The sequence below is a fragment of the Metopolophium dirhodum genome, chromosome 6 (genome assembly GCF_019925205.1).
Source record: "Metopolophium dirhodum isolate CAU chromosome 6, ASM1992520v1, whole genome shotgun sequence".
Taxonomy (NCBI): Eukaryota; Metazoa; Arthropoda; class Insecta; order Hemiptera; family Aphididae; genus Metopolophium; species Metopolophium dirhodum.
In genome coordinates, this window is record NC_083565.1 from 15,348,007 (window position 1) to 15,365,901 (window position 17,895).

The following is a 17,895-nucleotide window of genomic DNA, read 5'->3' on the forward strand; positions in this document are numbered from 1 at the left end:
GAAAAAAAATTTCTTACTTAAATTTTAGTAGTTTTATTTAAATATAGCATGTTTAACGAACAGATTTTTCAACAATTACTCGCACATGGTCGGAGACCGCGGTTGACCGATAAAGAGAAAACAAATATAAGGCGATCCACGCTATATAAGAATAAAAGTTATTGACGCTGTAACATTTCAGAGACGTTTATAAGTATATTATTCCCTTGCTCTCCTATACCTATATGCATATTCATACTAGCATGAAAATCTATTAATTATAATAACTCTGGAATTAAATTATTTTCAATTAATTGATTTTTGATGTACCTATATTATTTATTTTTGACTAAATGTGCTGCTGCAGATTCTTTCAGGGCATTATTTATTCAAACTCATTTAAGACACACATTAACTACGTTTAACCTAGTGAATTAAAAATATTACTTTTGCAACTAATTATAATGTTAGTTTAAAAACTACTTGATTTTTTTATAATAATTAATTATTATGTAATATTGAATTTAATGTAAAACTGAATTATTTTAATAATAGTATTTTATTAGATATATCTTATAAAATACTATATATAGTGTAATAATATGCTATATATATAGCGTTACTAAAAGAAGAGTATAATCAATATTCAAATAAATTTTAGGTTAAATATTGCAAACTTTTTTTGTTCAAATATTTTACCCTGCCATTTATTTAATATAAATTATAATAATGCATATATTATACTATACTATTAAGACTCAATATATATAGTTTACCGGTTATACAAATTACAAGTATATGAATGTCGATATAAATGAGAACAAATAAATAGATTAGAAAGTAAAATAATATAGGTACGCTTCATGACACGAATAAAACTTCAAACAATACTTAATACCTACATGTTATACGGAGATCAATAAATATAGTATTGATCTGACAAGCCGAATTGTTTAAATTGAGTTTTGAGTATATTTATGCCCATAATAACCGTAAAGGCGTAGGTAATCAATATAGACAATTTCAAAATGCATGTGAAAATCATATAAATTATTATATGTAATATAGTTGTATATATATATATAGGAAATATTTTCATGAATATAGGTGGACATAAATTAAAACTATATATTTAAATTAAGTCATGAAAATTAAAAGGAAACGTTATAATCTGTTGGAAATCCATTAAAATCACAATAAATTAAAATATGAAACTGCATTATATGGTACCTACATTATATATATATAAACTATAACATCAAATATTTATCCGTATACTATGTTTACGTTAATCTGTTTTAACGTTTCATTTGTTTTTACATATAATCCGGTTTGAAGGTAACTATATTATATATTATTTTATTTATTACATTATAATATACAGCCAAAACAACTATATATAATATATATATATACATTGAATTACTATCTATATAAGATCCATAATGAAACAACTATTGTACATATTTAGTTACCAATATTCAATGTTCTGTAGCGATCGTTACATAATATATGTGCAATATCTATTATTATTAGATTATAATAATATATAAATTTACAGATATTATAATAAATCTACATCAACTATATATTATATATACTACTACAATATAATATGTGTAGTGTACCTATGTGTGTACCCAAATAATAATATACACCGTGACTACACAGTAGGTACACCAGCTTATTCGGACAATATAATATAGGTTTAAGAGTAGGTACCTACATATTTCTATTTAATGTAAAAAGAGAATAAATAAATATAAATATAATGATTGTTAATACATTTTTTTTCGCTCAAAATGTATGTGCGTCTTCGAGTGTGTGTACATTACACGCACGCCATCGGTTTACTTACATATATACACACAGTATAATACATGTACGCCAGTCGTATATATTCACCTATTATATATTATATATATACAAGTACCTCATCGTACGTATATGTACCTACATCCGACCGGGAACATTATATATTGTATATATACCGGAATTGAAAAGGGGCGAGCGAAAAATAAAAATAATAAATGCATCGTCTATATAATATGTGCACATACCTACCAGCTACTACTCCATATATACGGGGGCAATTGAACAAAGCGGTTACAGTTTCCTTTTATTTTGTTGTTTTTTTTTTTTTATTTATATATTTTTTTTTACAAGCATTAAATTGTACCCTAAAACACATTTTGATTTACTACTGAGTGGCTTATATGACAGATTCTATTATTTTATAGTTTTGAAAGCGCATATATAATATATAGGTGTACTGTGTGCATATATATATATATATATGTATTATATATTATGTTGTACCTACACACAACAAACATAGTAGCTGGTACCTACAAACTACAAAGTATAATATACACACACTCACTCATATATATATATTATGCGTGTGTATACTTACTGCCTTCTGTACGTATAATATGCGCTCACAGGCTAATCGAAAAATGTTTTGACATTAAAAAATAAAAAACGGTGAGATGGAACAAAAGTGTAGCTATACCTATGCATGTGTGTGTATTATGTATATGTACCGACACTACCAACTGTATATAGGTACCTATATAATAATATTATATGTACACAGCACACACATAGGCATAATATATACTATATACCTATAAATATATCGGCTGTCTCGACGATAGTATAATGAACAAGTACCCATAACGGTTTTTTTTTATACGCACAATATTATAATAACGAATATTTGTATTAAAATCCTTCGCAGATATAACACTCGCAAGCACCTATAGGTACCTATAATAATATGTTATGTTCATTATTTGTGACCGCGCGCTCAGACCGTTGATAAATCATATATTATATATTGTAACCAATTAACGACATTTTCATTTGACGACGGCAGCGGTGGCGGTAGTATAAATACGGTAGTAAATAGGTAGGTAGTTGGGTATATAGCATATAATATACCAGCTAATACCTGTGGATACCTGCAGTATACCTATATCTATATTATAATACGATATATAAATGCCGCACTATTCGCGATGTAATATGCGCGCGATCCACCTACGGCGGCAGCTACATAACATTATGTTATATGTGTTATATACTATACATAGGTAGGTATATACATCATATACACACACCAGCATAGGCTACTTACCGGAACAATTTTTTTTAAATCACTTTTCTATCAAGGTCGGCGGGTGCATTTAGCGAGTTCCTTGACTCGGAATCCGTTTTGCATACCGAACGCGTCCCCGGGCAAATCTACTCGGTCCTAACACGACGACAGCTGTGTATATTATACCATAGATATTTATTATGTATTTTTATTTTCACCGCGTACACCCTATAGCAGCTAGTTTAGGTATATATACTGCACCACACAATAATAATCCTTTGCCCGAAACGACAATAATGGTATTTTATATTTTTTTTGCAATAATGTACCTATTATAATTTATAGCGGATATACATAAATGATTTATTTCAATACAATGTGCACGGGTATAAACTATAGGTAGGTAGTAGGTAGGTGGTAACTCTGTTAACTACTGCTGCAGTGGTCTCGTTTACGGGGCCACATCTCTGAAATGTGTATTTACGTATAGGTACGTATATTGTACACTGCAGAGACTATACAGATTATAATGACTCGTCGAGAAAGATCACCCTAAATGTTTCCTTTTAATATAATAATGGATTCGTTCGAACACTGGTTTTTGGAACTTATAAGTTAGGACGTAAGGTACTAATTATAATGAGGACAATCATATTTAAAAATACTCAGAATTTCATTAAACCATTCAAGGACTAAGGAGTCTTCTATGGCGATTCCAACTTATTATTTTTAAACGAGAATCACTGCACTTTTACCCTGACAAACTTATTGTTATTTATGAAAATAATGGGTGCCACTGAACACGGACGTGCGGGGGCACATGAGTTCACAGTTTGAAATAAAAATTCATTAAATAGTTAATATAAATTAAATAATTATACAATGTGCAATACTTACACATTTCTCACATAATTAAAGTATCAATATAAATAAATAGGTACATATATTTTTCTTTGTTTATATAATATATATAATATTTTATTATAATGTAGTATTATGTAAAAAAATACTAAAATCATCTAACTAATATAATAACTTATAAGTAAAACAATAATCCTATACAATTTGTATAAGTCTGTCTATATATTTTGTTCTTGTAGTAGCCAAAGTGTAATTTTTTTTTAAGAATCTTAAAAGAGTTGCTTTGTTTTCTAAAGGTAATATATTGTACATTTTTGAACCAATATATAAATATGTGGATTGTGTTAATTTTAGGTGCATTATTGGTTACTTTGATATTAGATATTTATCTAGTGTTATGTTCGTGTTCAGTTTTAAATGTAAGGTTATTTTTAATTATGTAATGTACCGGAGCTTTATAAAATAATTGTATTATATAATTTACTCTTTTTAATGTAGGTAGGTACCTAATCTATTTCAAAATTTGAACGAGTGGTTTATAACGAGTTAATATTAATTTTGTGTACTATAGAAAAAACTTTGTGATAGTTTATGTTTAAAATTTAGGGGGGCTATGATTAATATAAAATTATATTCAGTGAAATATAAATATTAAGATTATTTGTAAAAATTCAGTTTAAACATTTATATTTGTATTAAACTATTATTAAAGACTATAATATACTTGGTATGTATACATTTTAATAACTGCATTTTAATAGAAACTTATCGTTACAATTTTGATTTGGATACGTCAACATTATCAAAAAAATCATTTGCCTAACAATTTAGAATGGTTAGTTGCAGTCGTTCAAAAAAAAAAACAATTTTATATAGCAATCCTTAAACAGAATAAAATAATATAATTGTAAATATGGTCTTTAGACTTTAAGTACCTACTTATATATATTTAAATAATTAGAATTTGAATATACTCAATTATTATAGAAAATAAATAGGGGCGAGTCAACATGCTTGGTGAATCCCCCTAACAATATACATGATTGCGAGGGTGAACTAAGAGTTCTGGATTTTTGACAAACAACAGTAAAATATACTTACAAAACCAGGCTAATAAATGAATTGTGTGGTTGCTAAAAAAAATGTGGAAAAAATTATGATTTTACTTATACTTGACAACTTCACTGTCAAATAGTAAGTTGTTAATATATAATCGATAGGAAGGTAAATATAAATATTCTAAACTTAAACAGGCTAAAATCCAAGTATAGATAGGTATAAGAGTTAATTAAAAATTATACGATTTTCATATTACAATAAAATCAGTATCAGTACCGATAGTATTTAATATCTATATTAACTTATTAGGATAATATTATTGTATTAATTTTATTTATAAGATTAAATAGTGTTTTACATATCTTAATATCTATATGGATTATATATATATTATTTTTTCATTAAATCTTATAAGGTTATATGATGGTATTTTATAATATTTAATTTATAAAGTATCATTATATGGCAATGCAATACATAACAATTTGACCTGCTTCATTTTACATAAATGAAAATAACGAATTATTTATTTTCCTCATCGAACATTATTTACAAGTAAATATATAACTTAAGCTTATACTATATATATATATATATTATTATACGTGCCCGCTGTCCCTGTATTAAAAGTTAAAACCAAACGATGTATACATAAATATTAAATATATTCTATAGAAATATTATTATTGGCGTAAACAAGTATTTGTTTTTTGATTTTTATTTTACGAATATTTTTAATAAATTCAACTTTTATATTTAAGCATTTGAAAGCCGAATATTTATTTATAACATTATGAGAGGGAAAAAATAAATTGTTTTTATTTTTTATATAGCCCATAATATTTCATATTTTAATAAAATAATTAATTTAAAACTTAACTTTCTTTTTATAAAAATCATATTTTTTTTTTTCAAGCATTTATTGAAACATTACGGCTTATTATATTATTATATTGTATTATTTTATAATGTAAGTACACCGACAAAAAAAAAATCAAAAAAATATAGACGTACTGAAAATAGAATATAATTACGTGAATTAAACCAAATATCTACAGTATTCATAAATATACGGAAATACCTTTGTTATTATGACTAATAAGTAATAACTATACTTATAAATATTAGTAATTTGGTGTGGTGTGTCGTGGTGGTTGGTGTGAGTCACTTACGTGTTCTAAGGTCAAGTATCAGTCGGTGTCGCTAGTTCTCGGATGGGTGACCATCCGGGTTTTTAGTAACAAATCCTCGCCACATATACACGTATTCCAAAACAACCGTACTCGTCTACAACAAAAACAAGCTAAACATGTAGCTGATGCATTAAAAAAAAAACAAAATATTAGTCATAGCTAAAATACAAAAACAAACATTTCCTCCTCGCCTTAGCTTAACCTAACCTTGCCAATTGTAGGCATATAAGAAAACAATTAATCTTTTTGATTGATATATAATAATTATAAAATAATATATACTGCAGGGTGATAACAACGTTATTTTGTAATTAGGTTGTTTTTAGATTCTGCTGAGCGAAGCTAGGAATATAATATCTAATATACCGGTCTGTTTTTTTATTGCAGATATATACAATGGTAAATAAAATTATTTATTTATTGGGTTACTGGATGACCTAGTGGATCATCCGTGCGGCTACTTGTTATATATATATATCAGTATATCATTGGATATAATAACAATAATGCGCACAAGACGTTTCCACGAAAACAATTTGGAAACAATGAAAGCACCAGCGATTGTTTGGAAAACGGTTTAAAATTAATCGCGTGCCCAGCTCGTGCCTAGAGGTGGGTAAATACAAAAAAAAAAAAATAAGAAATAAACAAGAAAAAAGTTAACAATGAGAAAAATGTGTACCTATAGGTACCTACGGATAGAGTTTTCAATGGTCGACGCGATGACGCGGTACAATGGAAAAAAAAACCACTGCGTTGATAGGACGTAACAATAATATAATGTTATACGAACACCTCGGTTCTTGGACAATATAGGTATGTATATCAGGTGATATAGAAACCGATTCGGCCGATCAGTAAAAAAAAACTACGATTCATTTCGATGTTTAACGAATATTTTCAACACTAATTTAACGACGAACAATGACCATATAATACACTATATATGTACCTATAATAATAATATTATAATGTGCTTAAAAAAATATAAGTACATACATTATATACATTCATGATTCGTGATTGCTACGGCGGAGACTTTACAGTACATATAATAACATATAGGTATAGGTAGGTACATACTATAATGTATAATAAAATATATATGAAGGTAATTTTCCAAAAAACAGCTATATAGGGATACGCATAATTTAAAATAATTTGTGTATATAAAATCACAGGTCACACGTGTGTATATCGGTATATTATGTTATATGTTTATTGTATTCGTGTGTTTTATATATATTATAATGTACGCGCGTTCGAATATTTGTGTAGAATTTATAATAATCAGCTACGACGTACATATATTTTTAATTAAACATTCCATTGTTACGTATAGTTCGATATTGACAGTTTTATCAAAAGCCGATTGACACGTTTTATTTACTCAATAATAGCACAGTAAACAACCAGGTCAACACATAATTTATTATAATGTCAGGCAGGTGTCTAATCCGAAAACGTTCGAGTATGGCGTCCACTACGATGTACACGACACTCATACACGACATTATAATTTATAACATATATATATAATTATGTATAATATGGAATATATGCATGTGATTATAACATGTGTGAATAATAAGTAATGATACATTGATACATTTATAGTTACTTAGAATGCATAATGCATGTGAGAAAAATTGAAAACGACAACGCCCCGATGTTATACTCTAGGTAGGTACATTTTTATTAAAAAAATTAACAAAATACTTTGACAGCAGCCACTGCTTTCCACAATTTCACGAGACTAATTCTTTATTTAGACGTTTCTTTAGAAATGTATAAGCGTTTATTTCAAATTTTCTATACGTCATGCCCGTCGCGAGTGATTATAAACTACCTACTGCGGAGTATTATAGGTATATTGTATATCGCATTATAAACACATCGCGATTTGGGCATAGCTGTTTTCGACCAAAAACGTACCCTTCCCTTTTCGACCGATTCACTTTTTGACCAAATTTAATAAAGGTCCATTCCCTTTTCAACCAAAATTGTACCCTTCCCTTTTCGGCCGATTCACTTTTCGACCAAATCAAAAAGTTTTGTAATATGATATGTAAAATAAATAAAATAATTGGTATATAATTTTTGTAAAATTGTGGCAATTATAATTTTAAAAATTATTTAAAGTATAAGTTACATAAAATGTTGTAAAATAAAATACTGTAAAATAAAATATTAAAAAAATTTAAATATAAGAATACCTATATATTATTAACATTAGTTTTGTGTTAATATGCCACACTGTGCATAATATTTTATAAAAAGAATAACATAATAATATACAATTTTTGTCAATAATTATTAAGTCTAATAGTAATGTGTATAATATAATATTAAGAAAGATAGTGACTCTCTACAATACGTATAACGATCAGTCTTGCAGGTACATACTACATAAAATATTATACTGATATAACTATATATTATGGTAGTAACCATCACAGTCGACGATCACCGATCGTATATAATAAATCGTAATAATCGTAATCAAAAAAAAAATGTTAATATATGGGTATTCTATTTTACAAAAATTATATATCAATTATTTATTCTACATATCATATTACAAAACTTTTTGTTTTGGTCGAAAAGTGAATCGGCCGAAAAGGGAAGAGTACGATTTTGGTCGAAAAGGGAATCGACGTTTTTTAAATTTGGTCGAAAAGTGAATCGGCCGAAAAGGGAAGGGTACGTTTTTGGTCGAAAACGGTCTCGCCCCGCGATTTACAACCGAAGAATTATGGTTCTAATTTTTTTCTAAATAATTATCACTATAATACCTAAAGAATACTTGAATCAAATACACATTTCATTTTTCTTTATTTTATATATACCTAATTTAAAATTAGATTTATCCACCTTGATTTTGTTTTGGAAGAGAATTTTAGAGTATCAAACTCGCTTTATATATGTCAAATATTAAACTAACTTATTCTGTACCTAACTATATTATATAATATCTACAAATAATTACGATATACATAATACATGACGTATTGACGTATACTTCTATTACTTTATTGTATATTATTTTATATTTTGTACGTTGGTATAGCCGTATAATGGATGCAAATTTTATTTTTTATAACTTCCGAGATATTATTATATTGATAATCTACTATTCTGAGTGTATCTAGTACCTACATAATACATTATTCCTATATTAAATTGTAATAAGTAGATTAGGTACATTTTTATTGCAATATTTAGTGATTATCTATTATTCCTATATTCAACATTTTTATATTATAACATTAGGTACATAGTTAGCACATGTTATTCAATTGATTTTCATCTTCTCACTGTTCGATGATTTCTTGTATTTAAGAAATAAGTATAATATATTTATATACTATTTTATTTTATTAGTTTTTGTAAAGATCGTAAAAAAAATTATTTTACGATCGGTTATTACAGTAGGTATACCTTTATACCCGTTTGGTCGGTCTTCACAAATCAGCAGATTAAAAAAAAAATACTACTGTACGAGTATAATAATTGGTAATTGCACTTCATATTATTCGACATTTGGAACGATTGATAACAAGTCATAAAAACACCGCCTCAAAGAAAACAATTTTAAAAGTACCTACGTACATTTAATTTTTGTATTACCTATATATTTAAATTTAAGTTTTAACGAACCTACAGGTACCTACTTAAATATAAATAATATTGTGGTACCTATCTCGAAAGTAATTTTTATAACTTAATAAGAAATTGTAATTTAATATAATAGTAAAATAAATACATCACGACTTATAAAAATTAATATTTAAAAAAACAGCTCTATAGAGCTATAATTTCTTATAATAGTCATTAAAAGTAGAAATGTATGTTGCCATATTATTGGCCATCATTTAAATCTTTGTGAATAATAATTATAAAATAACTTAATATTATGTGTTATTTTCAGTAAATAGTTAACTATAATGAAGCTTAGCATAACAGTCATACATAATAAACATGTACCTACTATATATGTATATGGCATGTGCACATTCATATACATAGGTATATAAATATATGCCAAAGTATCTACCAATACCATGAATAGCATATTAAAATATTATCAAGCTATCGACACTACTTTAATCATAATTAAGAAAATAAGAAAAATGTTTTTTTTGTTTTAAGCTTAGATCGCTCGAATCTCAAACAATCATAAATCACGAGCAGGCAGTTCATAATTATATAAAGTCTATCTCAACGAATTCATGTAATAGTTTATAATTTCTATAGTAGGATATGTTCAATGTAACTAATTATATTTTATGAAATAACACACATTTAAATCAATTTCAGTCTTAATGAACTATCGTGTCATTGGTAAAACGTAAGTAATATTATAACGTTAAGAACTGGCCAGGACACAATTATTGGATATTACCGGTATTCGACACTAGTATAATAATATGTTGGTCTCTCTTCTAACACCTCACCACACTGGAAAATAATAATTTAATGTTTAATATCAATTTAAAATTTCAAAGTAATTTCATAGCATTTGATAAAATATGTGGTGCTCGTTTTAATAAAATGTACAAGATGATGTGTTCTATATTTTAGCCACTCGTAAATCAAATTTATGAGAAAATGCTTTCAATGTTTATTGAATAAGATAATATTATATAAAATACAATACATAGTATGTACCTATACTGTATAGTGGTTAATTATAACTAATAAATATTATACGGATATAACTTTTTGTAATTAAATTTAAACTTTAAAGTATTTACACCCGAATACCTTGACAAGAAACCTAAAATAAAACGATATATCATGATTTTGAATAAGTTTCAACATTTTTAAGATGTTCGAGACACAAAATTATGTAATAAAATTAATTACCAACAAAATGTTAAGATTTAATTCCAAAATTACAGATTTTATTATATTAATTAGGAATTGTGGATAGTCATAATAAAAACTTTAAATTTTTAACCTTTAAAAAATAGATGGATATTTACCGATTTATTATGATTTTGAATCATGCGTAGACAACCTTATGTATTAAATGTTTTATAATATCATCTCAAATTATTCGCATTTGTGTATGATGCCATCCTATAATATATTATTATTTATACATAATCTATAATTGATTTTTATAGGTAGGTATACAATAATCTATGCTCCTGGAAGAAGTACTAACATTGGTGGAAATCGAGGGCTTGAGGGGGCTTAGACCCCCCCCCCAAGTTCTACAAGCCCCCTTCTTTTTAGTTCTGTAGGATCGAAGCCTCCCCACTCACATTGATGTTAACAATGTTAGCCCCCCTTGAAAATTTTAATGGTTTTTCGCTTATGGGTACCAAAACGAATAAAATCTATTTTTAAAGAAAAAAAATTAAGTCTATATTAGGCTAGTTATTTTACTATGAATTAGTGTTATCGTAAATAACATTGTTTTTCATACCTTGATATAAAAATTACGAGGTAACTTAAAAATCATAGTAACAATCACATAAAACTCCCTATTTTTACAATGGTACTTGATGACATTTTTACATAAAAACTTGATCAATATAATATATTGAATAAATCTTGCAATGATCATTCCTCGCTTCACTCATCACTCAAAAAGAACTTACACATTTTGCCAGTAATTACCATTTCAAAATATGATTCTTAGAGAACGATACATATAATAGTATTGATTAATGTTCTTCAATAAAACTATAAAGATCCTGCAGAGGACATAGAATATAGGTAATAATGTATAATATACGTATATTATAACATATCAGGAGAATATTTTAATGGACCAATGGTTTAAAACTAAATGATATGACAGATATTAGGACTGAAACTAGATTTTGTTTAACTAAATTGTTAAGTTTAGGACGTCAAAAATATTTTAAAACATATTGTGATTAACATAAAATAAACAAAATACTTAAATACATGTGATTGGTAAATCATACAATTTTTAACTACTGTGTATTTTTATGTATTTTCAAATACTAAAAATATCATTCAAATATAATAATTGTCAGTATAGGAACTCAAAAATGGTCGATTAACGAAATGTAAATATTATACACGTTATTGTGCATACAAATAATATAAAGGTAACATCAAAAATGTTATGATACTACAATTTTTTTTACTCACAGAAAGTCAGGTCAACCACTAAAATTCATAAAAAAAAAAACCGACAACATAAAATACATGTGTCTACTTAAGTATCGCATTTCATCAACAAAAAGATCATGATAAAAAATATTAACTCTATGCTGAAATTGTGAGGGATCCCTGCAGCAGATGGAGTTATAGTGCACGAACATGTTGACATTACCTACCTGTTCTACTTTAGTATTGTATAATATTGTTTATTTGAAAATAAAAAAACTATAAAAGAGAAAAAACTGTTTCTAAAATAGTTGTTATGTTGTAAACTGCACACATATACAAAAATACCAAAGGTTTGTAATGATTTATATACCTAGTCTATAAAAAAAGACGTCAAAAATAAATACAAAGATGATGAAATAAAAAAAATATTGAAAACCTATATGTGCTATGGATTTTGGCTTTTTTGTACCCATTAAAATAATATGAAATACGTGATACACTCCACACACATATCGCGGCAGTAATGGCATTTAGCACAACAATTTTGGGCCATTATGCGACCGAGTCGGGTATATATATACATTATATATAAATGGCACAAGCACGGCTTTTACAAAACACGTGGAGAACGCGTATGCTGAGCACTTATCTTCCGTCGTCGCCCCGCTACATTATACAACCGATTTCACGACCCTAATATTTTCCGCCCCCGAAAAGCGTTTTTTTCTTTTACTATTACATTATTATTATTCTTTTGACGCAGCATCGAGTAGTTTCACAGACGAATATGAGAGCTGCAGTAATACTGCACAGCCGCACAGGACGCCGATTTGAATATATTATACTGTATATACGAATATTTTTTAATGTATGCACTACTATGCACTACTATACACTATATGTGTACACGGCCTAATAGTCATCGTCAGACAAACAATTATAGTATTTTTGTCGCTATAAATGAACACGATTTATACCCGCAGGCCTTTTTCAAGTATATAGTTAATAAGATACACATACACATCTCTCTGCTCGATAAAATCCTATTTTATTATAAGCCAAGCATACACTATATTATAATAAAGTATTATAAATTCGTCAGTTTTCAAGCATATACATACGCGTATATTATAATATTTACACAGGTTCAATTGATATAATATTACAACAAATAGATATATAACCATAATAATTTGCAATTGACAGCACTGTAAGAGTATTTGCAAACAGTTCGCATGATGTTTTTGTTAATTTCACAACTACTCGACACTTTTCCGACTAAACGTTCATGTATATAATAAAAGACGAATAATTAAAAGATATATGGATACAGGCATCAAACATTTTAGTAAACTCGAGTTCGACTCAAAATCGTTTTACTGGAAATTTGAAGTTATTGTTTACGTTTGGTTTAAGATTTAATTTCACATCATTCCACTATCCCGCCATGAGGTGAACGAAGCGAGACAAGTGGCCAACATTGTACTATAATATCCTGTCTGGAATTTATATAATAATACAATATGTGTGTATTATATTTATATACTATATATGGTACATACTATATTATTATCCACTAAAAATTACATTATAATATAGTTTATACTACCGTGAATGTACAATACAAGATTATCATTTCCCGTAAGAAGTCCGTTGTATTTAAGTTGAAAATAATGAATGCACAAAAACAAAAAAAGGCAAATTAAATGAAATATTTTATGAATATGTGTAAATAACACAATTAAGGCTATAGGTAACACGACTGCAGCAGGATAGCATTAATTTTTTTTGTATACAGGTACCTACTCAGTACTCACCGAGTAAATTATAATTTGTTTATAGGATAAAACGTGTAATTTTTTTTACATATTTTATCATGTGATTCTAATAACAATTAAATGAAGGCGTGGTTCATCAATATAGATGAATTACATGTCTACTGTTACGAATGCTGTAAAACGCAACGAACAATTTGCATGTAACTATATACAGTAATATAGTATATTCTATATACTATATAGGTACCTACCTACATAGCTACTTAACTACCTATCCACCTACCAACCAACTAAAATTAATATTAAACTATAGTTGTATGAATTTTGATGTTACGGAATTTTTACGATTTTTTCAAACAGGCGATGCGTTGAAACTAGAAACAGAAGTTAATAATATTCTTATTGATAATCTTAAGTAGGTAGTAATTTATTGCATAAATTGCGGTTCGGTTATTTTTGAAACGTTTGCATGCAAAGTCTCACATGCAAAGTGATCATATTTTATTAGTTTGAAAACTCGGGAAAAAAAAGTAGAAAACTTATAGAAAAAGATACATATAGAAATTAAGAAATGAAAGAATTGCAAATAAAATAAATTATTCGTTTAGGCTTTGTGCGAGAATTATCATAGATTCATGCCAATAATAAATTGTTTACCAGTTAATAACTATATTTTAATAGTACGTGTTTAATTATGAACCGCAAAACAATATTTTTATCCATGTCAATATTAGTACAATCATACTTCCCGTGAAAAATGGAAGGGCAATATTGGTTTTACAAAAATACCCCTAAACGTTATTTACGAATCATTAACAAATAGTAACTTCACAACTTACATAGGTATATACAAAATATATCTGGGCTGCAATTTACATAAAAATTTTAAATGGGACACAATTCACAGTGACCCGATGATGTATTGTAAATTTAAATTTTCGTTGAAAAAATCGTTTTTTGATATAAATTTCTATCACTATTAATTGATTCAAGTCCGAGAAAATATTTGCATAACATGTGTGTGATTTAAAATGTGTAACGTTTAACATTAAATACTCTAATAATTAATAGTAATTGTTCAAAGCGTTATTTTTAATTTGTATCAATATTAATGCTTTGTTTAAAAAACCCCTGTGGGAAAAAGTTATTTTTCTTTCATATTCCAGTACAATCAAACGCAAAAAATCTGTTTTCTACACAACGTGCATAAAAAATGAAGAACTTTAAATTACATTGAACCTTTTTAGTACCCACCCAATCGATTAGATTTTTGTTCTTTTCAACTGCCTTTTGGTTAACTTTTAATTAAAATCGTAATTTCTCAACTGTTATTTTCACAGAAAAATATGTATCAAAAACTATTAAACTATATATTTCTTATAATATGAACAGTTAAAGTATTTTAGTCTCAAATCTACATAAATATTATTAAGAGAAATCATTAAGAGAAAACAGATGCATCGTCAGACGTCAATACTGTCCACAACTAAATTATTTTATTTTCAAAATATTATACTACCTATGTTATAGGGATTATACGTCACAAAATAATATATACTCACTGGAATTGACACTGAAATAACGTAGATACAGTTTTGCAAAAAGATATAATTTTTCCAAACTTAAGAAAGGTACCTGCATGGGGCTACATGAAATTCTAACATTCAAAATTGGAACTTCACTCCTTTTATCTATAAACTTTAAATGTTAATAAATAAAGTAACGATTCGCTCAATATTCGATATTTATGCTTCAAGAAATGCATAGAAATAGTTTTCTGTATATCCTAAAACTAAAAACCTTTAGGTTACTATTTCAAAATCAATATAAAAAAAATACTGCTATATAATTAGACCTACAATTCTCTAACAAACAAACATATATCAAAAATATAGCATTATAAAGTGTTAGAATATTGCATGTACATACCTTACATTTTCCAAAGAGAAAATTTCTCAACAAATTGAATACTTTTTAAATATAACCACTGTTCTGTTCGCTATTATTATAATAGGTAGGTATATGCTGCAGTATGCACATTACTCGACAGTAAATTCTCCGTAATTTCATGGATGACCTATCTACGATAAATATTTTAAATGCTTTATATTCATCTAAAGAATACGAACGCATTACAAATGGAAATATAAAAAAATATTCGATGGATTAATAATAATTATCGGTTAAAAATATGTTAAAAACAAGATTTAGCCGTGAGCCGTCTAGAAAACGCCACGGCAGTTTTTGCGGGGTAATAACTTCAAATTTACATAATATTTGTATATACACACGCTATTATTCCTTTATGTACAAAGTATATATATAAGAATATTATTCGTTTATACCTGGCCATTAAATACAATATTTCGAATGTTGTTCACATGATGCCTACAACAATCCGAAATCGTCCAATTTGTTTGATTAGTGCAAGTAAGCACCTTTATCATACATAGGTTATATGTGTGTGTACAAGAATGTAATAATAATTGTTATTATTTATTTGGCCAGAATACAAATGGAACGTTCTTAAAATATTATATTATTATTATATTAATACAATATAATATACTAGCTGACCCGGCAATGCTTTGTTATTGCTAGGTTGCATATAGCTGAATTACCCGGCGTTGCCCGATAAAAATTGTGATTGTTCAATTCCTTTTGGGTGTAACATGGTGGGGAAGCAATATCTTTTTAAGTGTAAATTATATGATATTTTAATTTATAGCTATCCCGACCGGCATTGTCCGTGAGATTCGCTTGTGATTATGCGAGTAGTATATTAACAGGTAGGCAGGCAATCTACCTGCAGTAGATCGCGGACCCCACGTGGTGCGTGTACGTAAGTATATAATTTAACACTAAAATATCAGAGTTATACCAATTTTGCGTTTTTACTTAATTCAACCTATGGCGGATTAATACAATCAATTAATACAAAATCCCAACCTAACCAACCGTACTAAAACCCGATGAAGAAAAAAAAAACCAATCATCCGTATGTATAGATCATGAAGAAAAATAAGAAAAAACAATGCGAACAATTGGTCCACCGAAATCGTGGTTCGAACTTGAGACATTCTGTACCAAAATACATAAGAGTGCCACTGCACCAACAGGCAACAGGCGTACTGACTTAATAATAATACTTATTAATTATTATTAAAACCAATAGCAACCTTTTACAAACATTTCCATCGTCAATCTCAAAATCCCCGTTTGAGCACCTCTCTGGGTTGGACCTCTAATATCTTTTTTAATTAGCCTATCTTCTTCCCAGAGGTCTAATCTATTTCTGTAGCAAATTTCATCGCAATCGGTCCAGTCGTTTAGGAATGCATAAAGAACACACACACACACATTCATTTTTATATATAAAGATTATTGTGATGACAATAATTAACAATTAATAATAATAATATTTCAGCCCAATTTACCACTGATGTAGGTCCCCTCATATTGTTGAAACTAGAGAATCTATAATCAATTACTAATTTTTATTTTTTATTATACTGACAATATACAGTAATAATATTATTGGACCAACTGTATAATATCTTGATAATAACGAGAGGAATAAGTCTTTGTAAATTGTATATAGATATATTATTATGTGTACAATAATAATACATTTATTGTTGATTGTTGTTGAGTTCTTGTCTATTGTGTTTTTTTTCGATTGAATTGCCCTTGCAAAAATGTATCTATACCTATTATAGATTACTTGCTTACACTGTAATTATTCGAATTGTTTAATGTTAAGCCATATTACACTTTTATTTAGTGTGACAAGTTACAACTATATATATGTACGTGCAGCGGCCAG

The 17,895-nt window shown here is 27.5% G+C and overlaps 1 long non-coding RNA gene across 1 annotated transcript in view; it reads right to left on the minus strand.

Moving 5' to 3' along the window:
• Positions 1–6,080: 6,080 nt before the first annotated feature.
• The window catches only part of LOC132947967 (uncharacterized), a 41,406-nt gene continuing 29,591 nt past the window's right edge, over positions 6,081–17,895 (minus strand). The window contains exon 4 of the long non-coding RNA XR_009664970.1: positions 6,081–6,289. This is a non-coding gene — a long non-coding RNA (uncharacterized LOC132947967). The remainder of the gene's footprint in view (positions 6,290–17,895) is intronic.